This window comes from Aegilops tauschii, chromosome 7 (genome assembly GCF_002575655.3).
Source record: "Aegilops tauschii subsp. strangulata cultivar AL8/78 chromosome 7, Aet v6.0, whole genome shotgun sequence".
Lineage (NCBI taxonomy): Eukaryota > Viridiplantae > Streptophyta > Magnoliopsida > Poales > Poaceae > Aegilops > Aegilops tauschii.
Genome location: NC_053041.3, coordinates 1,512,155 through 1,524,204, shown reverse-complemented (window position 1 = coordinate 1,524,204; position 12,050 = coordinate 1,512,155). Strand labels below are relative to the sequence as shown.

The following is a 12,050-nucleotide window of genomic DNA, read 5'->3' as shown; positions in this document are numbered from 1 at the left end:
GTCTGTGATTGCTTGTTCCTCGGTGGATTGACCGCGTACTTTGGATTTATTCTAACAAGTTTGTTGTTGGTCGTTCGTGTGGCCGGAAAAAACTCAACGGCATGGACTAGGGATCGAACGACCGCAGCGAATAAACAAAGATTGAGGTTGGGGTTTATAGGGAGAATATAGCTGGTGCTCCCGAGGCCTAGATGCTACCATGATACGAACTTCTGGGCCATTGGATTTTAGATCGAACGGCACCTAGAAGCTGTTGGATTCGCTTGACCCATGCACAATTTTTGGACTTCTAGGAGCCTAATGTGGAAAATGTTTAGAGTTTATGGGAGCCATTTAATCTCAGATCCAAACCTGCACACTGAACAAGAATCCTCACCGGCGTGACGTGATGACGACGTCATCCATACTCTAGATTCTGACGAGGAATGCCAATATCCGCCTAGAACTCGTTAGCCAACTACTCATCAGTCTTCTTCCGGCGAGCCATGCGCACTGCCGCCGGTGAACCCACACAAAGTCGTCATCCGAGAAGGCAAGGCATGTAAAACGAAATCCGTTGGACAGAGGTGCCGGCGATCAGCATGGTCCCAATGTTAGCCGCCGCCTAGGAGCGACCCTTGTGTCTCGGAAAGCGTAATTGGATAGGTTACTGATTCGCAAAAAACAAAAAAGAGAAAGCTTTTGTTTGACATGATTGTTATTTGTTGGCGTGTTTTTTATGTGCGTGTGTTGTTGTTAACTGTGTGCATTATAAGTATGCAAAGGCCAGATGTATACTTGTTGTGTTTGTATTTTCTTGATGCTTCAGTTTGATCTAATAAATTTATCTTTACCGCAAACCAACTTGTGTTTGGATGGTTAGGAGGACAGTGGTAACCCCAGCACACCAGAGTTCAAATCCTAGATTTGACATTGCTGCTTGCATTATTCCTGAATTTATTTCAGGCTGCCGGCGATGTTCATTCAGTGGGAGGACATGTTGGTATGATGTGCGTGTGTGCGTTCATAGGGTAACTGTATTCTCGTGTATGTGAGCACCTTCGATTGTACTGTGTTGAAAAAAAAACACCTTTGTCGAAAAATAATTTCCCTAGTCCTACCAGTTTCTTAATGAAATGGCAAACGGAGAGCGAGAGAGGGAAGAGAGATAAGCTTTGGGTGGGTCCATGTGAAATAATGGTGGGTTGGCAAGGGAAAACAACAGCGTGGGCGGTCACCTGTCAGAGTTGGAGTGGTTTCTCGTTTGAGGACAGGAATGATTAGCGCTCGCTTATCAAATATCAATGATGACTGTGATATACTATCTGTTGACAGGTTCACAGAAACAGCTAGGACTTGGTACGTACTGCTGCTCGAGGAAAAATCAACAACGCGGTCTTTTAAAATTTGGGTTGACTCTTCTCCTTTTCCGTCGGGAAAGACGAAAGATGTTTCGAGGGAACGTTCATCCCGTTCTGTCTCCGGCTGCTCATATATAGTAGAGCTTTGCAGCCTGGTGAGCTCAAAATTCACAAAGCACAATCCTCTCCGTTTCTCCAACACCAAGTCTCTCTCTCCCCCGCCCCCTCCTTCAACAATTGTGCTTCATGTGCTCCAGCTCCCGGCGGGCTCAGCAGTCGGGCGCGCTTTGTGTGCTCGAGCTCCACCGTACAAGGTCAGCACCTTCTTCCCCCAAGCACTGATTGTCCATCCCAACTACGGCTGAAGTACAACTTGTCATCTATCTTTCCTACCAACTTTCATCCTCTAGCTTTTTTTAAGTTCTCATTGGCAAAGAGAAAACTTTTTAAAAGTTCTCAAATTAGTTCAAAGATTCCCCACAAAAAATTGGTTCACAAAAATATTGGTTTTGGAAAACATATGCTCCACATGTCACAAAGACTGAAAAATCAACTATAACATGTACTCCCTTCGTCCGAAAAAGCTTGTCCCTCAAACGGTTCAAATGGATGTATCTAGCACTAACTTGATACTAGATACATCCATTTGTGGGACAGATTTTCTTCTGACTAAGGAACTACATGTTATACATTTATGCACATGGTGGCGGGGACAGCGGGCCGTGACGCTACTGCTCGAAAGGGCGACGCAGCGGCGACTCGTGAGTCGGTGCAGCCGTGAAGAGAACCACTAGGCGGCAGCGCTACGGCCGGACGAGACAACGCAGCGGCAGCCTGTTGCTCGATCGGTGGAGGAGCGTGCTGAACTCGGGACAATCTTCACGGGACCTGCTAAGGGCGCACGTAACCGATGGGCCCAATCAGTCGCACGGCGTGGGCGGGGCGGATCGCGGCGCGGGCGGGTGATCAATCCGATCGCCCGTCGCTCGGTGGAGGAGGTGTGGTGGCAAAGTCCGAGCTGAAACTGGCGACGACGACTGGCGTGTGACGACGTGCAGACGCGCTGGTGCCCAGGCGGGTGACCAATCCGATCGCGCGCGAGGTCGAGGACATCGCTCGGTGGAGGCGGTGTGGTGGCAGAGTCCGAGCTGAAACTGGCGACGACGACTGGCGTGTGACGACGTGCAGACGCGCTAGTGCCCGAGTGGCAAACGCAACGTCATGTGGAGGCGGCCGTACATACGTGGTGGAGGCGGGGTGGTGATCCAGGGGGCCCTATCGGAGGAGGGCGGTGACGGCCGCCACAGGGCGACGGGCCGGCCGGCGCGCGGACGACGGTTGGCCATGACGGGCCGCCGGGTCGAAGGAGAGGCCGGCCGGTCGCGCCAATGTCGGATTAGAGGCGCGTGTGGGTCAACGGTGGCGGCGGACGACACAAACCGATTTTAGATCGGAAAACCAAAAAAAAAGACGCCGATCAATGCGACTGGCGGAAGAGAGAAGAACCCGGATCAAGCGATGGTGTAAAAGTTCTCAAAAATCCGGAAAAAAATTCTGAACCAACACACCTATAATATAACATGATCCAACTGAGTGATTGAAAAATATGACTGCATGTGTCTTGGACAAAAATAACAAATGTCTCAATATATATTAATCCTGCAGTGAGCTGAAATGCTTGTTTTTTTCGCTGAGGACGCGTAAATGCATATTTTCACAATCACACCGTTGGATCATCTTATTATATTAGATGCAGATGTGAATTAAATAGCTTGCCACAGAAGTAGTTAAGGCTTGCCACAGAAAATTTGTCTTATATAGGAGTACTTGATTATCTTGGAGTACAAGTCAAGCTAGAACAAATCCTAGTCTATCATATCTTTCCTAAACAATCACGATACTCAACAACATATACACGGTATACATTTATGCACATCTGTAATTTTCATGTAAAAATCTATGTATTTATGCAATCTATGGAAAAAATTATCTTGTCATACTTACTATTTGGTCACACAAGAAATCATTTACAGAATTAGCTATCACAAAGATTGACTCCCATATGTATGGGTAATAATTGTTTGCAATTTTCATGAAAATTCCACACGACACATTTTCAGTAGTTCTACATATCAATAAACCTTTACTCACAATGTGTCCAATTCTCAATGGGAATATGAAACCTAACCATGTGTTACATATGGGAGAATATCATTATCTAGAGTTTTTTTGAGAGAATAATATCGTGAGAAATAATGGAATGTGAGAGGATGAATTTTTTTCTTTTTTACATGGCATGTAGAAGTATTTTTTTAATGCAGATGTGCATAAAAATACAACATTCACAGTTGGTAAAATTTCATTTCTTTTGAATGCGTAAATTCTATATTTTTTTCTACCAAAAAATTCTAATTGATTGAGGGACGAAATTTGCATGCGCTTAGAAGTTGAGGGATGTAAGTTGGTAAAATTCAGGGACAAAAGTTGCATTTCATAAATAGTTGTGACAAAAAGCACTTTTCTCATATTTGCATACTAAGTTAATTGGCACATCGGTTTTTATGTAACTGAAATTTCTATATCTGAATTACCTTTGTTGCTCACTAGCTACTAACGTTCTGATTTTATTAGCCCCCTCGTATTTAGGGTCATATTTTGACCATGAATTTATCTAATAAAATATAAACTATACATATTTTTCCTAAATAATAAAGCAGTTAACGCTTTTCGTCGTCCGTCGTGGCATTTTGCAGAAAAGTCCCCTTGTTTCAGAGAATTCAACCCACGGTCCTGATTAATTGAGAACAAATCGTTTTTCCACATTTTACACAAAACCCCCTATCTTTCATGCCAATTAACCCACGATTCAAACTAAGTCACTGCGAATCGTTTTTTTGTAGTTTTACATAAACCCCATTGATATATTAATATTTTATTTAAATAACCATATCTTTTAAACCGTAACTTTAATTTTAACATGTTATATATAAAAATTGATTAGAAAAATGTGTAGAATATTAATATGACGTTATTTTTACACATCAACCATTTCAAAATTCGGTTTAGGAACATATTTCAATGTTGAATATTCATATATTTTAAACCGTAACTCTAATTTTAACATGTTATATATGAAAATTGATTAGAAAAATGTGTAGAATATGAATATGACGTTATTTTTACAAGCCAAACATTTTTAAATTTCGTTTAGGAACATATTTAAATGTTTTTAAAAATATTCATATCTGTTAGACCATAATTTGAATTTTAACATGTTATATATGGAAATTGATTAAAAAATGTGCAAAATATTGATATGATGTTAATTTTACTCGTTGACCATTTTAAAATGTTGTTTACGTAGAGATTCAAATGCTTTAGAAAATATTCATATCTTTTAAACCATAACTTTAATTAAATATGAAAATTGAGTAGAAAAATGTGTACAATCTCAATATGATGTTGTTTCACATGTGGTATTTTTTTCCGTTGCAACGCACGGGCTCTTTCAAAGGGGACCAATAAATCAGGACGGAGGTAATAGTTTTCTTGGAAGAAATATTGCTTAGCTTTATACCTTGCTTGGTGCTATTACCGTTTCATATTTGTCAATGGAAACATGTCAATGAATATTGGAGAAACGATATTCAGACACTACTCTCAATTGTCCCTTTTGTAAATCTTATGCAAGACTGCAACCTTGTAACTCCATCGACTGGATTATTTTCACAAAATCCGACTCAATATTGATAGAGTTGCAACCCATCCTTTAAACTCAATGGATAAAACAAACAAAGCATGTGACTGTACCACATGCAAGAATAAATATTTAGTTTCGATGTGTCTACCTCTCTTCTCTAGTGCTTTACCTGCAGTTGGACCACTTTTCTTATGTCTACCGCTCTTCTCTAGTGCTTTACCTGCAGTTGGACCACATTTCTTATGTGTCGACATTCTTAAAGACAAAGTTGTGGGAAGATATTATTAAATATTGGTTGGAAAAAAAATCATACTCATGAAGTACTCTTTCCACTTAGAGTGTTATTCTTCATTGATTGAAGAAAAACGTTTCTTCATGTGTTGCACATCTAAGTCATCAATTTTGCATAAGTGTTAGGATGAGTGTCCTTTTCAAAGAACATTCGAAGATTCTAAGATATTTAGCTCACACCGCAACTTGCTAAATCTCTTCTCATCCAAGGGCTTTGTGAAAATATCGGCTAGCTGTTCTTCAGTCTTCACATGCTCAATAGAAATGTCGCCCTTCAATACATGATCACGAAGAAAATGATGACGAATCTGAATGTGCTTTGTCTTCAAGTGCTGATCTGGGTTGTGAGCAATCTTGATGGCACTCTCATTGTCACAGAAGAGAGGCACATTCTTCATGTTGACGTCGTAGTCCTTGAGAGTTTGCTTCATCCACAGCAATTGAGCACAGCAAGAACCAACAGCAATGTACTCAGCTTCAGCAGTAGACAGTGATACGCAGTTCTGTTTCTTCGAGGACCAACGGACCAAAGATCGTCCGAGGAAATGGCATGTGCCAGATGTTGACTTGCGGTCCACACGATCACCAGCATAGTCAGAGTCTGAATATCCAATGAGATCAAAAGCCAAGCCCTTGGGGTACCATAATCCAAGTGTTGGTGTGTGAGCTAGATATCGAAGAATGTGCTTCACAGCCTTAGGGTGTGATTCCTTCGGTGTAGCTTGAAATCGGGCACACATGCAAACACTAAGCATAATATCTGGCCTAGATGGACATAAGTACAATAAAGAACCAATCATGGGGCGGTATACCTTTTGATCGAAGTCAATACCATTTTCTTCAGTGCACAGATGGCCATTTGTGGGCATAGGAATTTTGACGCCTTTGCAATCTTGCATGCCGAATTTCCTCAGTACATCATTGAGGTATTTCAACTGAGATATGAATATGCCATTGCGTTGTTGACGAATTTGAAGACCTAAGAAGAATTTCAATTCTCCCATCATAGACATTTCATATTCCTCTCTCATCATGTAACCAAATTCGTCAGCATAACGTTGGTCATTACAGCCAAAGATAGTATCATCAACATATATTTGGCACACAAACAATTCACCATCATAAGATTTAGTGAAAAGAGTAGGATCAAGTGAACCGGGTATGAAGCGTTTCTTCATGAGGAATTCTTTCAAAGTACCATACCATGCCCGAGGGGCCTGCTTGAGGCCATAGAGGGCCTTATTGAGTCTGAAGACTTTGTCAGGATGCTTTGGATCTTCAAAACCTGGGGGTTGAGCAACATATACTTCTTCCTCAAGCTTACCATTGAGGAATGCACTTTTCACATCCATTTGATATAAAGTGATATCATGATGGTTAGCATAAGCAAGTAATATGCGAATAGCCTCAAGTTTAGCAACAGGTGCAAAAGTTTCATCGAAATCAATTCCTTCAACCTGTGTGTAGCCTTGAGCTACAAGCCGTGCCTTATTCCTCACCGCAAGGCCATTTTCATCTTGCTTGTTGCGGTAGATCCACTTTGTGCCAATGATATTGTGCTTGCGAGGATCTGGACGTTTGACCAGTTCCCAGACGTTGTTGAGCTCGAACTGATGTAATTCTTCTTGCATAGCTTGAATCCACTCAGGCTCCATAAATGCTTCATCTACCTTAGTGGGCTTTGTGATAGAGACAAAAGCAAAGTGCCCACAAAAGTTAGACAAATGTGAAGCTCTTGAGCGTGTGAGAGGACCTGGAATGTTGATGTCGCTGATGATTTTCTCAATCTGCACTTCGTTGGCAACGCGAGGATGAGCGGATTGTCGTCGAGGAATTTGATCAGCATTTTCTTCAGCACCATTTTCTTTAGTATTTTCTTCAGGTGCATTAGCTCGACGATCTTCACGTTCTGGAATGAATTCTTCAGCAGATTCCTCGGTCGGAATGACATCCTCAGTAGCCTTGAACTTGATAGATTCCTCAGGTGCCGGTTCATCTATCACAGAAGGTAGGTGCTCTCTTTGCGAGCCATTAGTTTCATCGAATCGCACATCTATAGTTTCAACAACCTTGTGAATAACGTTGTTGAAGACTCTGTAGGTGTGCGAGTCCTTTCCGTAACCAAGCATAAAACCTTCATGGGCTTTCGGTGCAAATTTAGAGTTGTGATGAGGATCTCTAATCCAGCATTTAGCACCGAAAACTTTGAAATAACTCACATTGGGTTTCTTGTCAGTGAGGAGTTCATAGGCAGTCTTCTTGAAGAATTTGTGAAGATATACTCTGTTGATGATGTGGCATGCAGTATCAATTGAATCAATCCAGAAACGACGAGGCGTTTTGTATTCATCAAGCATAGTGTGAACCATCTCAGCAAGAGTCCTGTTCTTACAAACATGAAGTGCTTGATGGAAATCACATTCTAGCAAAAATGTTGTTACAAGACCTCCATCGTGAATGAATTGTTCCATCACAGCAAACATTCGTAAAAAAACCAAATTTTTTTGTCTCCAGCTTAAAACATTTAAAATAACATTAGCCCTCCTACGGAAGCTCGTCTCCGGTGCCAAAATCCAGTGACTTCTTCGTATTGGTCATTGGAGTTTGCGTCAGGATTTGCGACGACCCACCTTCTCCAATATTTTTACACAGTACATCAATGTAACCTAAGGAGTTTAGTTGTTCCTTTGCCTCAAGCTCTCTAGCCAGAGCCTCCTCATGCTGCAAGTCTTGGATGCGCAGTTCCTGTAAAATCATACTAACGTATTAGGACAAACTTAAGGATGATGAAGCCGTAAAACTGATGTAACATGAAGAATAGGAACCTCTGAATCCATGTCCGACCACCACTCATAATCATCTTTTGGTGGACGATTATACACCAAATACAAATGACGTGTCTTGCTGCCGTTCAGGCGGGAAATCATCTTTGCAAAATCACCTGGTCCTGAAATCAGGAACATTCCTTCCGGTAGGTTGCACGCATGCTCAGGTAAGAAGTGGTACAAATCTGAATCCTTTTTGTAACCATATCCAACCACTTCTTTCATGAGAAAATCATAGTCCAATACGCCGGGTTCAGACAATCTCATCTCAATGGGTCTTTCGTCAAAGTATCCTGTCGGGACATGTGAAAGCTCACAGTCCCTATGAATGTAAAATTCCATTACAAGCACCTACATACGAGTATCTCACGTCAAATTTAATACATTGCAATCACCAAAGTTCCATAAATAATTTTTGATGTGCGTAGCAACATCGCGACAAAGTTACCTTATTATTATATGGGATGTAAACTTCATGTGCGAGGATTCGGGATTGTTCCGTCACTGGATGCTTAGCCTACGTATGCATCGCCGACATAGAGTTACACACGAATTAAATATGGTCATACAAAATGTTGGATGTGAATGTTTACCATGGGTGCGAGGTACTTACAGGTGGAGACTTGAAGACATGTTCTTCGAGTGGAGAACTGTGGCATTCAACGGGTGACACCGACATCACTAGGCCTTTAGAGTTTGGAGATTGTGCCGCGTAATGCTTCTTGGACTGCATATGAATAGCTTACACAAAGTTACTCACACAAAAAAAACTATTAATACACAATATCGGTCGTGATCGTGACTGAATAGCATCGTTGCAAGGTACTCACACGGGGAGTACTGAAGACATGCTCTTGCGGTTTAGTGCTGTGGCATTGAACGTGGGATTGAAACATCGCACGGTCTTCCAGCATCTTTCCTTCCATCATGACCTGCTCCACCATAGCCTTGTAGTCCATGTCCTTGCACTCCTGTTGCAGCCTAATGTCCATATTAGCACGTGCCTGCAACACATTCACGTCCATGTTGACACGCTCTGTCTGTATAAGGCCGTCGACAACCTTCCGGTCCTTTTGCAATTTAAGGTGCATCTCCTTGTACGCCAGCTGGAATTTCTTTTCCATGGCCTCGTGGTCCTGATTTAACTTTTTTTCCATCTCTTCACGCATCTGCTTAATCTTCTGAGATATATCAACACGCTCATCCTTAAGCATCCTATCGACATACGCACGTTCTTGTTTGAGTGCCCTGTCCATCTCATCACGTTCGTGTTGGACCTTTGCGTCAATCTCCCGGCGGGCTTCACGCAACAACCTGTCGTACTCCGCACGCTTATTGCCATGCACATGTGAATCCATGGTGCCTACAACACCAGATAGTAGAATGCGATTAATGAGATCCAGATTGTCAAAATATACCGATTCTCACTAAAACATAGGACTATTTAAATACCTCGTAATATAGAATAGCATGGTATGTGTGAGACAAACTGAAACATGAATTTCCAGCAAACGCTCTAATCTCCTAAAATTCGTATTCCTAATTTGGTATGAACAACCTCATCCCAATCAGTCCTAAATAATCCAGCAACTCCTTCAACAGCACCTCCTTTACTGTAGTATTGAGAAAAAGTCTTTGTACGCCACATCTAAGTGGCTAAATCAAACATCATCCAAATCATTCCTACTAATGGAACATAGCCTAAAGGTCTTGTAAAGAAAATCCAACGACAAAAAAAATCCATAACTAGACCGTATGATCAGGATCCCCTAACAACCAATCGCAAAGCTCTTGCATAAAATTCTTCACTCCAACCTCATGCAAATCATTCATAGTAATCCAGTATAGCAGAAAGGGCTAGAAAATTAGCTCCACCAACATAATATTTCCGTAACCAGATCGTATTATGAACTACTGTGAACTTGCAATCACATCTAATCTCATAACGGCCTTTACTCCAAGTAAAGACAAGCACACACAATCTTGCACCAAAATAGTACCTTCGATGAAAAACTAATCCCTCAGGAACAAATACCAAAGATCTCGCACACAAATATGGCATCTCTAATCTCATCACAACCTCCTTTTTGGTCCAATCGACAGAAAAAACTATGAACGTTTCAAGAGATGGGAGGAGACGTGGAGGATGATACCTTTTTCTTTTTACTCGGCCGTCGGCGTGGGCTTCCGCAGAGCGATGGCGATTATCCAGGCGACGGCTACCTCTGGACACCAAAACTTTCTGGGCGGTTAAGGCAGGAGCGATATGCGGAAAGAAAAGATGGGAGGGATATGCGGTACGATGGAAGGGTACATATCTCCCGTGATATCTGACGATATATTTACATGTAATGCGCATGGATGGTCCGTCCATGATTTTAGGGTGGTTTAGTCGGTTGGAAGATTTGTTAGTTAGCCTATTTAGAGGGAGCACGATGCTCTGGTCCTGGTGTTAGGGTTTGTTAGTCCAGCGGAGGAGTCCCTAGTTCTTCTCTTACCCAAAGGATTACGACCACCGTCTGTCATTGCCGCAGTTGCCTGACACCAAATCAACCATGTCGTCGTCGAGCTCGATTAGGTGCGCGCTGAGGGCCGATCAGTTGATGTGCCCCTGATCCCTTGCCCTGACTGTGGCGAAACGGTTAGATTCTATCTCTCGAGTACCGAAGAGCACGATGGTTGGGTGTTCTACAAGTGCAAGCACCACGATGTACAATCCCTTTACACTTTGGGTTGACATTTACTGCATGAGTAACTTTTTCTACTGTTTCGTTAGTGCTGGTTTGATTTGAGTTCACTTGATTCATAGGATCCATGTGATTTCTGGCACTGGGAACTAGAGTACGTGGATCATCTTGTTGGTACAAGTGTCCTTGTTGGTGCTTATGCCCTTGATGCAATGGTTGCGGCACAGGATAGAAGGGAACAGCTACAACGCGCAAAAAAACAGTGTGAAAAGAATGCATGTGCCAAGAGTGGCAACATTGGAGGCAGGACAAATTACAGTCAGAGCAATGTGGCAACCATTACGAAGCACCAAGCTTATACGATGTTAGGACTAGGGAGACAAATTGTTTTCATGCTGAAGCTGTTGACGGCTAGTGTAATGGTGTTGTGTGTGTTGCTGATTGTGAAGAAATAGTATATTTGTGATCGTATCAAGGCGATTATCATGGTCACATGTAATAATAGCTTAATAAGAAGAGGTGTTCTAACATGATACCTCTTACACCCCCCGGCCCCCACCCCTCTTTTAACATGACAGGTAAGAGTAAGAAATAAATCTTACACGATGATTGCATGAAATAGTTGTTTTGATTATTTCTTACCTTCTTGACTATTATTAGAAAATAATGGGCAAGACGGAGCATGTTAAAATTGCTAAAAAATAATGAATAAATCGAGTTGCAATGAAAGCAATCGAATGGAAAAACGTAAACGACCATTTAAATTCTTGCCCACTATGTTGTGCACGAACACAAGAGTACCATGATATAAAAATAAAGTACGCCATTACAGCAATGACTTAAAAATCCCTTAATTTATTTTCTCACACTACGTTTTGCCAAAACTACTCTAGAGGCACATCAGGAAAATGGGAAACAAACAGATAAATCCCATGATCTCCCAGGTACAGCAACATCAATACCTTCTATCCTAACAACAAGATTTTTTCCTTCTTCATGAACTTGTTCCATTTGTTGACGCAAACACGACCGTCAATATCAGAAATGGTGTATGTACTTGACACAGTACTGTGTGGATGACAATCAATGGTTATGGCACCATATTCCTCCATTTCTTCGGGGACAACACGATTAGGCAGTTTCTGTTTGAAAACAATATTTATTACATCAACACGTGGCAACTTATTGTTATGTAGTAAAGGAAGAA

At 41.8% G+C, this 12,050-nt stretch overlaps 1 long non-coding RNA gene across 1 annotated transcript; it reads left to right on the top strand.

Moving 5' to 3' along the window:
• Positions 1–1,339: 1,339 nt before the first annotated feature.
• LOC109769843 (uncharacterized) lies at positions 1,340–11,548 on the top strand. Its single transcript, XR_012190095.1, has 2 exons — positions 1,340–1,654; positions 10,966–11,548. It is a non-coding gene; the product is annotated as an uncharacterized lncRNA (long non-coding RNA).
• The last annotated feature ends 502 nt before the right edge of the window (positions 11,549–12,050 follow it).